The sequence below is a fragment of the Protopterus annectens genome, chromosome 17.part0 (genome assembly GCF_019279795.1).
Source record: "Protopterus annectens isolate FY-2018-M chromosome 17.part0, PAN1.0, whole genome shotgun sequence".
Classification (NCBI taxonomy): Eukaryota; Metazoa; Chordata; order Ceratodontiformes; family Protopteridae; genus Protopterus; species Protopterus annectens.
Genome location: NC_056751.1, coordinates 333,277,487 through 333,293,964, shown reverse-complemented (window position 1 = coordinate 333,293,964; position 16,478 = coordinate 333,277,487). Strand labels below are relative to the sequence as shown.

General features: G+C 45.1%; 1 protein-coding gene across 1 annotated transcript in view; it reads right to left on the bottom strand.

Moving 5' to 3' along the window:
- Window positions 1-275: 275 nt before the first annotated feature.
- The window catches only part of CPSF7 (cleavage and polyadenylation specific factor 7), a gene marked incomplete in the record, with an annotated part of 1,291,852 nt that continues 1,275,649 nt past the window's right edge, over window positions 276-16,478 (bottom strand). Inside the window, 1 exon segment of the mRNA XM_044059379.1 lies at window positions 276-1,117.

Below are 16,478 nucleotides of genomic sequence, written 5' to 3'. Positions count from 1 at the left end.
ACACACGTTACCACTCTGTGTTCTCTACCTGCTGCTCTCTCTGTGTACCACTACCTTTACATGCGGCACAGTATAATTATATACTACTAATTTCACTGTATGTTGTAACTTGAGCACAATCATGCATCAGCTATTACTGCACAGGATGCACATGCTGTGCTTAGTTTCTCAGCATGGAAAGCATCTCACGTTGTCCTATATTTCAAAATCCCTATATCAGAATTATACCTGTGTATGAGATTTGCATTGCAAAAGAAGTTCTGCTTGCCATGATGTGTACCAAAACTTGCACATTGTATTAGACTTGTAACAAACTCTGAATTCCCCATTTTGGACCAAACTTACATAATACAATAGTTAAAAGTGTACAAACTTTTACAGAATACAAAGTTTTATAAATTTTGGACTTGATACCAAGGTTTTACAGTATGTCAAACCTCATTAATCTCAAAGTAGAGCTACACAGTGTGCATCAAAGATTTGGGTATCCCCCTCACTATTTGACCAATTGCACAATATCATCCTTATATTATAGATGCTGTCATTTCATTGCATTTGGCTTGTAGTGTACAACACATCTTATCCTGAGAATTTTAATAGTAAACCAAAATGTTATAGCTACAGTATTTCAAAAATATTCCGTTCAAAACACAACTGTAGCTATCACTTCTTTTCAGGGTGACACAGAAGTTATCAACCACAAGTATATAGTATTACAACATCTGACCTAAAAAGGCTAGACATTTCTGCATAAAAGTGAGATTCCCAATCTTTTCTGAACATTGTGGTAATGAAGTCATGTTATAAATGAAACCTTTTTTTACCAAAATTCTAAATTTTGGTGGAGTGTCTCTGAAGCTGGAAGCACAATCCAAGGGTATTTTATATGAAAAGTGTCCCAGTATAGGTCCATGTAGCAGCACATACTTGTTGAAAATGGCCAGAAGATTTCATTATTGGAAATGGAAGCTCTGAATGACATTCCCCGTGCTGCCTTTAAGCCAACCGGTTCTTTCAGGGTAAGTTTTGGAAGTGACAGATTCAGAGGTAAAACAGACTTGCTGATTAGCAGTTGCCTTCTGATTACTATTCCCCGACCACAACTCATCAATAAATGCTGCATGAAAAGACAGAGAAAAATATTTAGATCTATTTTAATAGATGGACAAGTTCTAAATATGCATTTTAAAAATCTTACTCATTCATGGTATAAATGTACTCACCTTACTTCATTTCCAGCTTTTGCCCAATGCCCCAAAATAAAATTGTAATTTGGTAAGTGCAATTCAAGCACAACAGATGAAGATAAAAGTTTAAACTTAATTTGGAAGCTGGGGGTTAAATGAATTTCTTAAAATTTCCCACTTTTGTAATGGAACCCCTCTCTTTCAACCTCCAGTCATCATTACCACAGTTGTTTTTTATGTGGGGGAGGGGTGGGGGTGCAAGGGAGACCTAAATAAACACACGAAAAACAAAGACGGTATGTACTTACAATAACACTGGATCTTTTCATGCAAGTCCACCTGATATGACTGCTGGAGTACCAAAGCCACTAGTTTGCATGCAATCTGTACAACAGCTAGTACCTCCAGTGCTTTGAGCCCTTTCCAAGACTTTCCCATAATCCCCTTTCAGACTCTCTTCAGATAGGGTTTTGTTGCCTAATGACTAAAAGATACTAGGAGCAACTGAAAAATTGATATGACAACTTGCAAGGGGGATTCAGGGATGTCATATCAGATGTGGATGACAATGGCTAAGAATTATGGCAAGTACATAACTACAATATCTTACTTCATCAGTTCGTCCAGACTACTGGGACAGAATCCCAAGATAGCTGAAATCATGACAGGATGCCTTTCAGAACAGTGGCTCCAAATGTAGCTCTAGTTCTGGAAATGGTGTCCAATTTATAGTGCTTGAAAAAGGTCTGCAGATTGGATCATGTTGGTGATATACAAATACAGATGGAGGAATTCCTAAAAACAAGTGGCAGAAGTTGCCATAGATCTAGTGGAATGAGCATTAGGTTTTGAACTTAGAACTTTACTGTTGCCAGAGTAGACAAATGTGATGGAATCAGATACCCATATGGACAGTGTTTTTTTTTTTATTGAAACTCTGGAAAGCAATCTATTAGAGGCAAATGACATGAACAACTGAGTATCCTTTTTGAAAGTCTTAGTTCTCTCGAGATAGAATAAGAAGTTATGTACCTACCATAACGTTCCATGTTAGTTGTCTTCATCTCGCCTTCTTTCTTGCTAGTTGGGATCAGAGCCGATCCTCGGCTCCGACTCGGCCATCTTCTATAGCTCGAGACTACCCCTTATCCCATGATGCCTAGTGCTAGCTACCCAGATCTCGTTTGAAATAGCTAACCCCAGACATAGCCAGAGAATCAAACCTGTCCAAACAAACAGGTTGGGCATACCTGTCATACTCTCAGTCAGTAGAGGAAACAAACCAGAGAACACTCAGCCAGTGAAACCAAAACTCCTCTTGATCCAATAGGACAGGGGGACGGAGTGTGAGATGCAAGAAAGAAGGCGAGATGAAGATAATTAACATGGAACGTTATGGTAGTTACATAACTTCTTAATATTAAGTTGTCTATCTCGCCTTCGCTCTTGCTGGTTGGGACAGTGTCCCTAGCACCTACAATCCTGGGCAGCTCATTGGAACAGACTCTTCAGAACAGTGGAACCAAAGTCAGCTCTGCTCCTGGAGACCATATCTAGCGTGTAATGAGAAATAAAGGTATGAGGATTTGCCCACAAAGCAGCTGCACAGACAGAATCCATGGGTAACCTAGATTGGAAGGCTACAGAGGTGGCCAAAGCCCTAGTAGAATGACCTTTCGGTTTGATAGGCAACTCTGTTATTGAAGTAAAATGACAAATAAATGTGTGACAAAAACTGAAATGAAAGGTTTGGGTCACTTTGGGGAGAAAGCTGTTGAGGAAGGAGTAGAGGGACTAGCTTCCTTGGTCCCACTTCCTCTAGTCCATATTCGTCTAGTCTATCTAGAAAATGAGCGTTGTCTATGATGTATGTTTGTGGGAAATTGTTGGGTGGTTGGGGAAATTGGGAAAAGGTCTTACAATTGGCTCAAATTGTTTTCTGAGCTTTGAGGATGGATTTTTAGGAGAGGGATGAAGACCAACCCTGTCCTTATGAAAAACAAGAAAAACCACACCATAAGCCCTCTGAGACAGAAGCTGCGTTTGGCTGAGTAATAGCTACCAGAAAAGAGAAAAGAAAGATAGAAAATTAGATAGAAACTTTAAGGAGCAGGGGCAGGGGGCATAATTAGGGGGAGGAGTACCAATAGTACCAAACCCAGGAGAGGAGGAGGAGAGGAGGGAGGAGTCTCAGAGTGGAGTCTAAAGACTCTTAAAAAGGCTAAAAGGCTTAGAGACAATGTTTGAACACAGACAAATTAGAATGAAACCCATGAAAGTTAGAAATGGCGGTAGCAAGTGGACCTGACTGAGAAAAAAGAAAAATAGAATGAAGAACACCAAGGAACACCGTGGGGCTGAAAACTGGGGCAGAAAAAACCTCTGCCCAACAAGAAAATATGCCCAAACAGAAAATGTTAAGTTTTTCTAGTTGTGACTTTGTGAGAGGAGGACTTGTGTCACGACTGAAATGCTGGAAATGGGGGGATGCTGGAGAAGGGTTGGAAGGCAAGCAAGCAAGCTGTGAGCTGTGTGTTTGGAGATTGAGCCTGAGCAGCCCATTGGATGAATGAATCAGTCTAGAATCGGGTCGTCCAGAGTCCAGAGCTGATCGAGAAGGTAATGGTGCAGGAACGGAAACCATATCTGTTGAGGCCAGTAGGGGGCAATGAGGATCATTTTACAACCCAACGATATTGCTTTCTGTATGAGTTTTGTTATCAGGGGAAATGGAGGGAAGGCATAAAGAAGTCCCTGAGGCCAATCGTGGACCAGAGCATCTCTGGGAGTGTGACCTGGAAGTGGAAGAAGGGAGAAGTAGTTGCTGCATTTGCTGTTGAAGGGGGTGGCAAAAAGATCACAGCAAGGCTGTCCCCATTTGCAGAAGATGAGATCTGCAACTAACTGATTCAGAGACCACTCGTGAGGCATGAGAATAGCTCTGCTGAGCCGGTCTGCTATGACGATGGATCTCCCAGGGATGTGTGTTGCAATCAGAAAACGTTGGGAGGAAATCGCCCACTGCCAGAGTCTGAGTGCTTCTCGACATAGGGGGTAGGACCTGGTTCCGCCCTGCTTGTTGATGTACCACACCACTGACATGTTGTCCGTTTGAATTGCAATGGTCCCAGAAGGGAGAGTCTCCTGAAGAGCTTGCAACGCTAGGAGCACGGCTCATTTCTAGGACGTTTATATGCAGATGGTACTCATGAGACTGCCAAGTGCCTTGGACTGTCCTGCCCTGATAATGCCCCCACACCTTATCAGGGAGGCGTCTGTGGTCACTGTGGCAACCGGAGGGGGCTGAATGAACGGTCTTGCCCTGAGTCACTAGTGGGGAGACCATCCACCAGGAAAGGTGCCTTTTGCGTGCTTCTGTAATCATGATACTGTGAGACATGGGCAGCTGCTGGAAAGACCACTGTGTGAACAGAAGCCACTGAAGGATCCTCATGTGAAAGTGGGCCAGTGGGATTAGAAGAATTGCTGCTGCCATGGAACCCAGAGTTTGAAGGACGAATCTGACTTGGATCCTTTTGCTCTGCATTAGAATTTGTACTTGCTGGCGAATTGTAGACACCCTTTCTGGCGGTAGCCTTGCGGACATATTCCTTATGTCTAAGTCTGCTCCTATATAGGTGATAGACTGACAGGGCAACAAGGCAGATTTTGCGAAGTTTATTGTAATGCCTAGCTGGGAGCAGATTGTGATCGTGTAGTCCCTGGCTTGCAGAAGTTGATGCCTGGTAGTAGCAGCGAGGAGCCAGTAGTCTAGATATGGAAACACCTAGAATCCTCGACGTCTCAGGTGAGCTGTGACCACTGCCATACATTTGAACACCCTGGGGGCTGTGGTGAGACCAAAGGGCAGAGCTCTGAACTGGTAATGACTGGCTCCCAGCTGGAAGCGAAGGAATCTCCTGGAGTGCCTGTCCATTTTGATATGGTAGTACGCATCCTGAAGATCCATGGAGCACATCCAATTGTCCTGACCCAGAAAGGGTAGAATGGACTGTAGCGTGACCATCCGAAACTTTGTTCTTTGAACATACTTGTTTAGTCTGCTGAGATCCAGAATCGGTCTCCAGTCCCCTGTCTTTTTTGGTACCAAAAAGAACCTTGAGTAAGTTCCGGATCTGTGTTGGTCTGCCGGGACTTCCTGGATGACTCTTTCTAGCAGTTTTGAAACTTCTACGACTGCTTGGTCCCTCAGATTGGGTGGAACATCTGGAAGGGATTTGCTTGACGGTAAGGGGGGTTTGAGAGAAGGGAATTTTGTAACCTCCGGATATAATTGACCGTAACCCATTTGTCTTGCGTTAAATTTTGCCAGGCTTTTAGGTACAGTGAAAGTCTTTCCCCCCACTGCTTCCAGAGGCGGGCAGCCAGGCAACCTTTCAGGGATGCTGAAAGGGCTTCTCAGAGAAGGATTCTCTGTTGGCCTGGTTCTGCGGACCCCCTCTGCCACGAGGGCAGCATCTGTTGTTGTTTCCCCTCTGCCCCTGGAGGAAAAATCGCTACATGTGTCAGGGCGAGGCTCCCTGGGATTTTCGGAACCACATTTTACCACTCTTCTGACCCTTGGGGTATGGGTCTGGAAGGAGTGGAAAAACGGACTCCCACGGCAGAGAGAGTCTTTCCTTCTTGCTCACATCTAGTCAAAGTGTCTTTCATCTGTGGTCCAAAAAGAAAGGAACCAAAGGGGGTGTTGGTGAACGACGCACTAAAGGGTTCTGCAAAGTTACACAGCCGCATCCATGCATGTCTCCTAAGGGCCACGCCCGTACCTGCGGCTCTACTCGCACCATCGGCTGCATAGGAAATGAGCCTCATGGAGGAGTTGACTACAGAATTAAGGGTTGCTAGCTGGGAAGCCACTTTAGTTTGAGCCCCCTCAGCTGATGGATCTTGAAGGGAATCTCCGAGCTCTTTAAGAAGATCCCTCTGAAGCTGGGTAAAATGGCATAAGTAGTTCAGTGATCTCATAGAAAAGGTCGCTGAAGCAAATATTGGCTTCCCTATCTGTCCATGGTCCTAGACTCCTTGGTAGGAGGATGGACAGACGAAGAGGTTACCGCTAACTCTTTTTGGTGGCTGCTGCTACCACCATGGCATCAACAGGAACCCCTTTGGTAAGGAACTGCTTATCATGGGGTGTTGTGATGAATTTGCCAGGTCTCCTCAGAGTTGGTTCCACTGTATCCGGGGCTGACCAAGCCTTTCGAGTCACCACGAACATAAGTGGATCGAAAGGCAGAAAAACCCAGGAGGTGGAAGGTCGGGAACCAAACGCATCCAGGAATACAGACTCATCCTCGGTAGGGGCTAGAGGATTCCATTTCCCCCTCTGCTTAAGCATTTTGAGGATGTCCGAAAAGGAAACATCTTCAGAGGGGGATCTCTGGGACCCTTCCGAATCATCTAAGTCTGTATTAGAAGTGACAGACTCAGGAGAGTCAATGTGCTTCCTCTTGCACTTCTTACGAGGGGACTCCTCTGAATGATAAGGGGAGGCCTTGGAAGAGGAGGAAACACCCAATGGGGTGCCCTGGAGCGCCGGTTCCCCATGCTTGGGGTCTGGAGGAGGAGCAGAGGTTGGCACAGGCACTACAGGGAACTGAGCCGATGGGGCCGATAGTGGAGATAGTGGAATCAACTGTCATTGATGTCCAACTGAAAGAGAGAGCATCCACTCTCCAGGCCTTTGGATGAAAAATCCTTGAGCAGAATTTTGTCAATTGGTGATTTTTGTGGGAGGCAGAGAGATCTATGTCTGGCCTTCCCCATGCTTGGATTATCTCTGTAAAAACTTGAGGATGCAACTTCCATTTGTGTGGATCTGTCATATTTCTGCTTAGGTTGTCTGCCAGCGTGTTTTCCTTGCCTGGCAAGTACTGTGCTTGTAGTTCGATTCGTAAATCCATGGCCATGTTCCAAAGTGTCATGGCCAGTCTGCATAGGGGGTATGAATGTGTTCCTCCCTGTTTATGTACCACATTACTGTGTTGTCCGTTCTTATCAATAGTTGACCTGGTTGCAGAAGGTCTTTGAAAGCTATAATAGCATTTATTACGGCTAGCATTTCCTTTTGATTGATGTGAAGGTGCTTTTCTTTTTGGGACCATTTGCCCTGAATGCCCCGATCTGTCATGTGTGCCCCCCAGGCGTAGTCCGAGGCGTCTGTTGTGATGACTTGATTTGCTTGAGGCTTGCTGAATGGGAGACCTGCGTTTGTTTGGCATGCTTGAGCCCACCACAGAAATTCCTTTTGAAGACATGGAATTAGTGGTATTATTGTTTCCAAACTGTGGTTATGTTGAGACCATACTTTTTTCAGGTACCATTGAAGTTTCCTCATATGCAGCTTTGCACATGGGATTAGTAAGATGCAAGTTGCCATGAATCCCAGAGCCTGCAGGATTTTCCTTGCAGTCAACCTGGTGCAATTTGCTAGTGTTCTGAAGTATTGAGTTAGTTGCCCCTGCTTCTCTGGCGTGAGGTAGGCCATCTGGGTGTTTGTGTCCAAGTTGGCACCCATGAAAATTATTTTCTGAGAGGGTATTAGCCTTGATTTCTTTTTGTTGACTGTGTATCCCAGAGAATTCAACACCATTATTACATAAACCAGATGTTTCAGAAGAATGTGCTTGCTGTCTGCTTGGATCAGGCAGTCGTCCAAATAAGGGTATATTTGTATCCCTTGAAGTCTGCAGTAGGCAATTACTGATGCCAGGCATTTCATTAATACTCTGGGCGCAGTAGATAAGCCAAAGGGCAATGCAGAGAATTGATAATGGGTTGAACCTGCAAGAAATCTGAGGTATCTTCTGCAATTTTGTCTGATTGGGACATGCAGGTATGCCTCCTTGAGGTCCAATGTTACCAGCCAAGACTCCTTGTCCAGCAAGGGAAGAAGCTGCTGAAGAGTGAGCATCTTGAATTTTGGTACGAGTAGAAATGTGTTTAGGATGGATAGGTCCAAAATAGGTCTCCAATCTTTTCCCTTCCTTGGTACCAGGAATAGTCTGGAATAAAAACCTTGACCCTGTTCGTGAGTAGGTACCTTTTGAATAGCTTTCATGTCTATGAGATCTGAAATTTGTCTTTGTGCCTCTGCCCTTTGATTGTGTGGCAAGTTTGGCATGCCTCTCATTTTTGGAAGGGTGTGAAAATGGAATCTGTAGCCTCTGTTTATAATGTCCAGGATCCATTTGTCTTTTGTGACAATATGCCAATTTTTTGAAAATAATGCCAGTTTTCCGCCTAAGGGTGCTGCCATTTGAGTCTTGCTTGGCATGCAAAGGGGAAAGTCATTGGGCTTGCTTTCTGAATGGTTGCGAGTTATCCTCACCACCTCTTTGTGTAGGAGCTTGCCATTGTCTGCCTCTAAACGCTCCTTGGGATTGCCCTCTGCCCCTCGGGCACATGTATCTACCTCTTTGGGGTCTGTCCGTGGCTGGAAAGGACCAATTTTTGGAAGGCCAATTTCTACTGAAGCGTGGGGGTTGTACCTGTAGAAAATCTTTCACAGTTTGCATTGATTTAGCCTTTTCCTCCATTTTCCTTAATACCTCCTCTGCATTAGCTCCAAATAATACATCCTTTTGTAGAGGGGCATCTAGTAATTTAGCTTTGACATGATCAGGCAAGGTTTGTTCCTTGAGCCAGGCATGTCTACGTATGACTGATCCTGTAACAGCAGCTCTACATGAGGCCTCTAGAGCATCAAAACCACATTGTAAGGTATGTTTACCCACTTGTTCTGCACTATGCATCAAATCCTGCAACTCCTTCAAGTCTGGTTGTTCAGGTTGTGACATTTTACTTTTCAATTGTGATAACAAAAACTGTTGGTTCCTTAGCATATGGAACTGACAGTTTAATGCCCTCATGGTTAAGGTAGCCAAGGTATATACCTTTTTTTCCCACCTTTCTAAGGATCTGGAATCTCTCTCGGAAGATAATGGGTTTTTAGCAGTGGAGGCCTTAATTCCCTTGGGGCCCTGTGAGATGGTTTCTGGGTCAGCACCTTGGCTTTTGTATAGAAACTGGTGCGAGTCAGGAACCCTGTAGTACCTGTCAGGCTTGACTGGGGCTGGAGGTAGAGAATCCGGGTTAAGGCAGGCCTCCGAGTACACATCATCTAGTATGTCCAAGACAGGAGGTATAGCCAGAGGCCTGTGCTGAGGTAGCAAGAGAAATTCCCTAAGCCTTTTCTTGGAATCTGAATAATCTTGGTCTTCCCAGTGGAAGTGTTCTCTTAAGGTATGCAAAGTTTCCCCAAATGAGTAATCCTCTGGGGGGGGGATACAGAAGGAATGGACTCCTCTGCATCAGAGTCTTCAAAAGGGGAGTAAGAATGTTCCTGTTCATCAGAGTGCTCTGAAATAATGGAGCCCTGATCAGAGGAGGGGGATTCTTCCTCCACTATGGGCCTTTTGTCCGTGGGGGGGGGGGGGGGGGGGGGTTGTGAACCCCTGATTAGAGTAATTAAATCCTCAGCCATTTTAAGCATCTGTTTTTTAGGCATGGGGCCTGGAGATGGGCCCTGCGTAGCTTGTCTCTTCGAATGCATGGCTGCTTTAGACTTAGTGAAAGCCTTGATGGAAAAAGAAGAGGAAGGTCTGAAGACACCCTGACATGTCCACATTTTGAGATTCACCGCCAAGAGTGGCTTCGGTATCTGTAGTCGGTGTGTGGGCCGAGGAGCCTGCGACCTCGGGTGCAGGAGACACCGCCAATGAAGTGTCGTCGGTAGTCAGGGGCTGCGTAGGCGCCTTGCTGAGAACCGGACCACGTGTAGTCGGCTTTGGCGTGGTGTCGGTAGAGACCGCGGACCTCGTGTGTCGGTCCTTATCTTTGCGCTTTTTAGACAAAACTGGAGTTGGAGTATCCAACGACATAATATAGTTAAATGTTTTGCCAAAATAATGCTGGGCGAACTCCGCCCGACGCTTAATGGTGCGTTTGTTGAATGTAGCACAAAAGCAACAGACCGAGACGTCGTGGTATGTGCCTAAACAAGGAATACAGAGGGAATGGAAATCCTTATGCGGTATTTGCTTCCCACATGAAATACAATTATTAACTTTGTCTGACATCGGTCTGAAGCAAGAAAAGTTTCCCCAACGGGGTACTTAGCTTTCAAGAAGACTTCGGTTGCAAAATTTTCGTAATTTCAGGAGGTGGCCGACCGGCACTTGCGAACTGCTTCTGTTTCGGGCACCGCGCGGCGAGAAAGACTGAAGAAAATGGCATCGGCTGGTTCTTTTATACCCCTGTCGCACTGACGTCAGGGAAGAAGCGACGACAACCGATGCCGGACCTAGACTTTGGAATTCGGCCGACCGAGGACCCGTCTGACGGCAGCAGAACCCATCTGTTATGACTGCAGCTGTATGCACGATGAACATCTGTACTATGTTCATCGTGTTACACTACTGCAGTCATTACACTTTGGTAGAATCCCAAAGCTGAGGTAGGGTGGCTGGTTCTATAAGGCATTAGGAGAAGCTATAAGGCCCTGCAGCACTACAGTGGCAAAGCCAGCTCTGGATTTAGAGTAAAGAGGCAGATGGTAATGCTTGGTAAAGGTATGTACAGAACTCCAAGTTGCTGCTAGGTACTCCTCTGAGGTAGGCAGTTGAAGTGGCTGTTGCCCTGGTGAAATGAGATCTAATGCTGTTAGCTACAGTTTTCCCATGGTGTGTATAGCAGAAACGTATACAGTGTCCTATCCATTTTGAAATGGTCTGTTTTGAAATGGCTTTTCCCTGTGCTCCTGCAGCATATGCTACAAACAATTGCTAAGTTTTCCTGAAAGCTTTGGTTTTGTCCAAGTAGAAGCGTAACTGCCTGTGTATGTCCAAAGAATGCAGAAGTCTCTCCCCTTTATTCTGTGGGTTAGGATAAAAAGTTGGCAAATGAATAGTTTGGCTTAGAGCCACACTTGATACCACCTTTGGCATAAAAGTAGGGTTTGTTCTTAAAGACACCCTGTCTTGGTGGAAAATGATGAAAGGTTCCACTGCCATTAGTGCCTGTAATTCTGAAACTCTTCATGCTGAGGTTATTGCCAGGAGCAGAGCAGTTTTCCAAGAGACTTATTTTAAGTCTGCGGAGTTTGCTGGCTCAAAAGGAGGTAAAGTTAATTTTTCCAACACGAAGTTGAGATCCCAAGTTGGAGTTGGTGCTCTACGGGGCGGTCTTATGTTTTTAGCCCCTCTGAGGTACTGTTTTAGCAAAGGATTAGAAAAAATAGGTGGGTCCATGTTGTAATGAGCAGAGATGGCAGAGGCGTGGATCTTGATGGATGAAAAGGAGAGGCCTTTGTCCAGCATTTCAGTTAAATATTGTAGTATCTGAGGAATATTTGGGACAAGAGGGTCAAGGCTGTGAGCCTGGTTCCAGGCACAGAATCTCTTCCATTTGTCCGAATAGGCTTTCCTGGTGCTAGGCCTTCTGGCCTCCAGAATGACATCCATAACAGCTTTGGAGAGAGGCATTGCTTGCTTGACTAAGGAATCTGCCATGCAGCCAGGTTTAAAGTCTTTAACTGGCTGTGAAGTATCTGATTGTTGTGCTGAGTCAGATGATGTGGAATTTGTGGTAAAATCCAGGGTGGACCTTGTGCTAAGTTCTTTAAGATTGGGTACCAGTGCTGGCGTGGCCAGTCTGGGGCAATCAGGATCATCCTTGACTTTTCTTGCCTGGCTTTTATGAGTATCTTTGGAAAGAGAGGTAGTGGTGGGAAAGCATATACTTGTAGGTTTTTCCAGCTGAATGAGAGGGCATCCACTTTCCATGCTTGTGGGTGGTAAGTCCTTGTGCAGAATTTCTGTAGCTGGCAGTTCATTGGGAATGCAAACAGATCTATGTCCGGGCTCCACCATTTTTGTGTTATCATTCTGAATATTTGTGGATGTAATTTCCACTCCTGCGGATCCATGATGTTTTGGCTTAAGTCGTCTGCCAGTGTGTTTTTCTCTCCTGAAAGGAATTGTGCTTGCAGATGAACTTGATAGGTTAGAGCTGTGTTCCAAAAGGTCATGGCTTGTCTGCAGAGGGGATAAGAATGAATGCCCCCTTGCTTTTTTATGTACCACATAACTGTGGTGTTGTCTGTCTTCAGTAGTAGTTGTCCTGGATGCAGAACGTCCTTGAAAGCTATAAGGGCATTTTGTACAGCTAGCATCTCTTTGATTGATGTGAAGATGCCTTTTTTCTGCGGGCCACTTGCCCTGAATACATTTTCCTGCCATGTGTGCTCCTCAGGCGTAATCCGATGCATCTGTTGTCAGTGTTTGCCTGGCTGTGGGTTGAGTGAAAAGCTGTCCCTTGTTGAGGTGACATGCTTGAGCCCATCATTGAAGCTCCTGTTGAAGGCAAGGAATTAGTGGTATTACTGTTTCCAAACTTTGACAGTGTTGAGACCAGACACTCTTTAGGTACCATTGTAGTTTCCTCATATGCAGTCTGGCATATGGAACTAGTAGTATGCAAGATGCCATATAACCCAAGGCCTGCAGAATTTTTCTTGCAGGGAGTTGGGTTTTTTTGCTATCAATTGAAAATATTGAGTCAGTTGTCCTTGCTTGTCTGGCGTGAGATAAGCCATCTGGGTCGTATTCAAGCTGGCACCCAGGAATATAATTCTCTTGTGAGGGCACCAGTTTTGACTTCTTCATTTACTGGGTACCCTAGGAAACTTAATTTTACAAACGCCAGATGCTTTAGAAGAATGTCCTTGCTCTCTGCTTGAATCAGGCAGTCATCCAGGTACGGATAAATTTGAATTCCTTTCTGTCTGCAAAATGCAATTACTGGTGCCAGGCACTTTGTGAAGACTCTGGGCGCAGTAGATAAGCTAAAGGGCAGTGCAGAGAATTGGTAGTGCATTTAACCAGCTATGAATTGGAGGTATCTTCTGCAGTTTTGTCTGATACAGTAATGCAGGTATGCCTCCTTGAGGTCCAAAGTTACGAGCCAAGCTTTCTTGCCCAGCATGGGAAGAAGCTGCTGTAGTGTCAACATTTTGAATTTTTGGAACATCCAGGAAAGTGTTTAGAGAAGAAAGATCCAGAATGGGCCTCCAGGCTTTGTCCTTTCTGGGAACCAGAAAGAGTCTTGAGTAAAATCCTTGTCCTTGCTCCTGTGTTGGTACCTTTTGAACAGCTGTCATGTCCATCAGTGCTGTAATTTGTCTTTGAGCCTCTGCCCATTAATTTGGTGGCAGATTTGGCATTCCTTTTAACCTTGGCAGAGTGTGAAAGTGGAACATGTAACCTTGAGATATAATGTTGAGAACCCATTTGTCTTTGGTGATCATATGCCAATTGTGACAGAAAAGTGCCAGTTTTCCTCCCAGGGGGGCTGCCAAGAGAGAACTGTTTGGCAGCTGTAGTGGGAAGTCATTGGGGCTGTTTTTCGTAAGGTTGAGGCCCGTCTTCCCCTTCTTTCTGGGTTGATGCACCGCATTGTCGAGGCCTTAAGGACCTTGTGGTTGACCTCTACCTCTTGGATGTCTGTATCTGCCCCTTTGAAGTTTGTCTGTAACTGGAAAGGACCAATTTTGTGTTGGCCAATTTCTGCTAAATCGAGGAGGCTGAACCTGTAAGAAACCCTTCACCGTTTGCATAGATTTTGCCTTATCCTCCATTTTCTTTAATACCTCTTCTGCCTTAACTCCAAATAAAACATCTTGCTGCAAAGGTACATCCAATAATTTTGCTTTAACATGATCTGGTAACATCTGTTCCTTTAACCAAGCATGTCCTCTGACAGATCCTGTAACTGCTGCTCTACAAGAGGCCTCTAATGAATCAAAACCACATTGCAAAGTATGCTTTCCCACTTGTTCAGCTGCATGCAATAAATCCTGCACTTCTTTATAATTAGGAGGATCAGAGTTTGGAAGCATTTTTTGTTTCAACTGAGACATCAAATATTGCTGATATTTTAGCACGTGAAACTGGCAATTTAAGGCCCTTCTTTGCTAAAGTTGCAGATGTATATACTTTCTTCCCCCATCTGTCTAATGCTCTGGAATCTCTGTCAGAGGGGACTGGATTCTTTGCTGAGGAGGCCTTTACCCCTTTGGGGCCCTGAGAAATAGTTTCAGGGTCAGCAGCAGGGCTTTTATAAAGAAATTTGTGAGAGTCAGGGACTCTAGTATCTGTCAGGCTTAACTGGAGCAGGAGGTAAAGAATCAGGATTTAAAATGGATTCAGTATACACATCATCCACAATGTCTAACACTGGCGGAATAGCAAGGGGTCTGTGTTGAGGTAATATAAGGAAATCTCTAAGCCTTTTCTTGGATTCTGAATAATCCTGGCCCTCCCAATGGAAATGTCCCTCATGGTATGCAAGGTTTCCCCAAAGGAGTAGTCCTCTGGCGGAGAGGCTGAAGGAATCGATTCCTCAGCATCAGAATCCTCATAAGGGGGTAAAGAGTATCCTAGGTCTGAGGATGAATCTGAAGAGATTGATACCTGGTCGGATGAGTCATAGTCCGCATCCTGTCTAGGCCTTTTATCAGGAGGGGGATGGGACCCCCTGATCAGAATGATTAAGTCTTCGGCCATTTTGAGCATTTGTTTCTTAGGCATGGAGGCCTGTCCTGGTGAATGTTGAATTTGTTTCTTTGTTTTTAAAGGAGTTTTAGACTTAGCAGAAGATTTAATGGTTAACTGAGTAGGTCTGAAAACACCCTCTGAAGCTACGGGTTGTTCAACTACTCTTGATCCCTCTGAAGGGTTAGTCTCGGTAGGCCGTAAATCTGGTGTGTCCGAAGGCCCAGCCATCTCCACGTGGGAGTCAGAGGCGGCTTGAGGTTCTAAAGATGCGGTCGTCAGGGGCTGCGAAGGCGCCTCGCTGAAAACCGGAGAACCGGCGACTGGCCTAGAATCGGCTTCGTTGTCAGTTTTGGGTCTCGGATGCCTGTCCTTGTCTTTGCGCTTTTTGTGTATTCCAGTCGTCAGTAGTTCCGATGGCATGGTATAATTGAATTTTCTGCCAAAATAATGTCGGGAAAAAATCAAACCGACGTTTAATAGTGCGCTTGTTAAACCTAGCACAAAACCGACAACCTGTGACGTCGTGGTCTGGGCCTAGGCATGGGATACAATAGGAATGGAAATCCTTATGAGGTATTTGCTTCCCACAAGAAATACAGTTATTAACTTTTACTGACATCAGTCTGAGGCAAGAAAAAGTTTCCCCAACAGGGTACTTAGCTTTGTAGAAGACTTCGGTTCTGGATTCGGAATGAAAATCTCAGGAGTCGGCCAACAGGCACTTGTGCACTGCTGTTGCTTCGGGCACCGCGCGGCAAGAAAGACTGAAGAAAATGGAGTCGGCTGCATCTTATATACCCCTGTCGCACTGACGTCAGGGAAGAAGCGACAGCAACAGACGCCGGACCAAGACTTTGGAACTGGAACTCAGGCCAACTGCGGGACGGCCTGATGGCAGGACAACCCAAGTGTAATGACTGCAGCAGTGTAACACTATGAACATCGCATTTGTGACAAATAATCCAGAGAATGATCAGAGTCTGTATTTTGTTCCTTCTCAGAGGATAAAGAATCTAGAGTGTGTATTTGTGGTGTGGCCTGTGGCAGCTGGGTCACAAAAGGAGGTGGCTTCAGAGCCATGATAGTTTTAAATAAGCCCTGGGAGAATTTCATCACTTCTTTTGCCTTCTAAGCTGTAGAGGAGGTCATATGCCTAGTTTTTTTTTTTTTACCTTTTCTAAGCATGTCATCTACCAGAATGAGCCTCTGAGGTCCAGAACCTAGGTGTACTTCAAAAGTAACTGGAAGTTCTTACCACACTAGAATTTGAGGGACTTTGTGTGGTCCCTCTGAAATGAGGCATGGTTCATCTGAAGTATCAGCAGCCAGCAAGTCCGGTAATTTCGGTACCAGCAACTGAGAGAATATCTAAAATACCGCAGTTCTACAACCACAGCAGGTATGTCTGACTCAGAAATGTTAGACTAATTCATCTCAGGGTCTTCTAATTGCTTCTTTGGCAGAAGGGTAATATCAGATACTGGGGATTCCACCATCTTAGCCTGGGCCAGGTATTTTAGAGAGCTTCAAGGAATATGTTCACAGAGGAAAGCCTCGACTCAATGGTCTTTGGAACAAATGACTGGTAGACAGAGCAGACCGTGTTCCAGGGCTAAACAAAAAAGGCACTTAGTGTGCAAGTCATTGCACAGAATCTACCTACTGCACACACTCGCCCCTAAAGGACACCTAACAAAAATCTTTAGCAGTCAAA